Source organism: Vitis vinifera, chromosome 3, assembly GCF_030704535.1.
Source record: "Vitis vinifera cultivar Pinot Noir 40024 chromosome 3, ASM3070453v1".
Taxonomy (NCBI): domain Eukaryota; kingdom Viridiplantae; phylum Streptophyta; class Magnoliopsida; order Vitales; family Vitaceae; genus Vitis; species Vitis vinifera.
Genome location: NC_081807.1, coordinates 13,210,597 through 13,214,352, shown reverse-complemented (window position 1 = coordinate 13,214,352; position 3,756 = coordinate 13,210,597).

The window sequence follows — 3,756 nt, the reverse complement described above, 5'->3', positions numbered from 1 at the left end:
TCTTAAATTTCTTTAAAATATTTTTGGACAATTTTATTTACAAAAAAAATAGCATTCTTCCAATTCAATTTTCATTCAAAAAATAGATTTTTTGAGAAATATTTAAAAAAAGGAAATTTATAATCTTTTACAATTTTATCTAAAACAGAATTTTTCTTAATAGATTTTACATAAAAGATATTTCATGAAAAAAATAAAAATAAAAATCACCACTTTCAATTTTATTGAGAAGGAAAGTTGTTTTTATTAGAAAATAAAAGGATTTCAAATTTAACAAAAGGAGTTTTACTTTATTTAAAGAAATGATTTATAGATTTAATTTCGATAAAAGGATTTAATCTCAACCGAAAAGCACTTAAAATTATATATATATAAGGATATAAAGTTTTGTTAAAAGGATTTTCATTTTTTTGGAATGTTTTTTTTTAAATTAATTTTTAAAAAAAAATACATTTCACTAGTTTATTATTATTTTTTGAAGTAAAAAAAGGTTACAAATTTATTATTATTGTACATTATTAATGCATAAAAGAATGTAACTCTAAGACAAAATATATACCAATGAATATATAAAAATGAATAAATAAACAATTAAATAATAGAATAAAAAAAACATAACAATTCAATAAATCAACAATTGTTGTATTTTAAATATACAAATGGGAACTAAAAACTGAATCAAGCATAAATAGCTAGTCAATATATACAAATCTGAATCCACAAACTTATATTTATAAATCAATATTTAAAAAATAAAAATAAAAGAATGGATAGGGAGGCGATATACCTAAATTACAAAACAATTTATGGTTTCTAGATGAAACTTAATGGTTCTCTCACTCAAAAAATTGAAACAAAAAACCCCAGAGAGAGCTTTCTCTCTATCATTCTCCTTTCCCTTACACTTTGCATCTCATTTAAAATAAATAGCTAAAAACCTCAAACAAAAATCATCATGAAAACCTGTATAGTCGTTTTCTGCTTCCTATCAAGCTGAAGTTTTGGGCTAAAATGACCCATTTATAGAAAAATATATTAGATCTAACCACTTTATAAAACTTATGTTCAAATTGCCTTTTTTATTGCTACATAGGAACCATGTCATAAAAATATATATTTTTTCAAAATTTTAGTTAAAGCCTCAATTGACAACTGGGATTTCATTTTTGAACTAAAGCTACAGTTGTCAGTTGAGGCTTCAGGTTTTGAATTGAAGCTGTAATTGCCAATTGATGCTTTATTTTTTACTGAAGCCTCAATTGGTAACTAAGGCTTCATTTTTGTACTAAAGCCTTAATTGCTAATTGAGGCTTTAGTTATTTTTTTTTTTTACTTTAAAATTTAATTAAAAACTATTAGATTACAATTTATTATTGAAATTTAAAATATATACTTTAATAATAAATTATTTATATTCAAACTTAAGAATCTAGTATTACTTCAACAAACATAACTTGATAAATAGTAGAGATTATAAATGAATATTTTATATATTAATAAATGAATAAATTTATATAACATATAAATAAGAGATAAAATTGTATAATTTATTAATTTAAGATATTTAATTTGTTGTGTTTTAAGAAATTAATTTATTTATATTATGACAAATTTATCTTTATCGAAATAATAGTATACTCTTAAGCCGTAGTTGCCAATTAAGGCTTCGGTTTTTGAACTGAAGCCTCAATTGTCAACTGAGGCTTCAATTAATATTTTTTTTACTTTCAAATTTAATTAAAAACTATTAAATTACAACTTATTATTGAAATTAAAAATATTTACTTTAATAATAAATTATTTATATTTAAACTTAAGAATCTAGTATTACTTCCATAAACGTAAATTGATAAATATAATACAATAAATGAATATTTTATTTATCAATAAATTAATAATCTTAAAATAATAAAATTATATGACATATAAATAAGATATAAAATTACATAATTTAAGATATTTAATTTATTTTTTTTAAGATATTAATTTATTTGTATTATGACAAATTTATCTTTATCGAAATAATAATGTACTCTTAAGTTTCCATATATAGATTTTTTTTTTGACAAAATTAGTTAATGAAATTAATTAGAAAAAGTCTACTACCAAATGCAATTTTTAGTAGTTTCATCAAAGTTACAAAAAATACCCACTAAACATTCATATAATGGAAAAAAAACATATATAATCTCACATGCATCTATAAGGAAACCTATGTGTAATTGGTTTTGTCTTCCTTTTTGGTTGCTCCTTTTTAACTATAGCAGGTACTGCATGTGACATGTGAAGAACATCTGTTTGTGATGGAATTGGAACTGCAAATAGAGGTGGTGGAGGTAGGAATTTAGGACGATGTAGGCCATGCTTACCCCTTAGAATGGTTGGGGATAAATATATCTGAGTAGATGTGTTAGTTTGCATAGGTATAGGGACAAATATAGATGACTATGGTGATGGTAGAACTGATGTACTAAACTCAAGTCTTAGTGGAGTAGCTAAGGAAACATCTAGGTGCAATGAAAAGGGATCGACATATGAGATAGTAGGCACTGAAAGTGGGTCTGAAGAGGTAGGTGGTTGTACTGATAGTGGGTTTGAATAGATAGAGGGCTGCACTGATGGTGAGTCTAAAAAGGTAAGGAGTTGTAATGAAGGTAGGTTTAAAGAGGTAGGGGGTTGTATTGATGGTGGGTATGAAGAGGTAGGGGGTTGTGCTGATGGTGGGTTTGAAGAAGTAGGGGGCTGAACTGAAGGTAAGTCTAAAGAGATAGGTGGATGTACTGATGGTGGATCTAAAGAGGTAAAGGGTTGTACTAAAGGTAGGTATAAAGAGATAAGGGGCTGTATTGATGGTAGGTCTGAAGAGATAGGTGATTGTACTGATTGTGGGAATAAAGAGGTAAGGGGCTGTAACAATGCTGGCATTGATGAGGTGATGGGCTGATGACTAATATATCTACCTCCCCTTCAAGATGTTGATCGACCTCAAATAGGTGGTAGTCGAGCAACTGTCGACTGAGCTGGTGGCTCACCTCCTTCATGCTTTACATGTGTGATACGATAATCCTCCTAAATAATGCACATAACATCAGTGTGCATACAAAAAATATCAACAATACCAATGTGATAAACATCATTACCAGAGTCATCCAATGCATGACCTCCTCGAGATATGATTGATGTCATAGTTTCAATATGTCACAAAAAACGATATGTAATTATTTGTTGGAATAAATACTATACACAATATGTATATAATATTAAAGTGATACTAACCAATAAGTGGGTAGATAAGGCAATAGCTTGGTACCACATAGGTCCAACATCATCCATAGGTGTAATAAAGCGATGTGTAATATGATGGTATCATGTCATGTACGGAGCATAACAGTCCATATGAGGCTATATAGGCTTCACAATGATAATGTGGTCCTTCCTAGCCTCACATAATGTGGTGCAATGCTCATGATACGACCTTCAATCATATTAAGTTGGACCATGTTGATCTATGGAGTAAAAGTCAGAATTTATGGACGATGTTGGTGGAATACTTTGTATGAGTCCAAATTTTTACAACACATGCTTAGGACGATGCCTCTTAACAATGTCAAAAAATATAAGTGGTTACATCGTCTGCTAAATATCTTGATAAGCTAAACAAATGTCTGGAAGCAATGCTAGTATATCATATGTGTAAGACTACCTTAATACCTGACATATTCAAATCTTAGTATGTATTCAATAAAGTTTAAATTA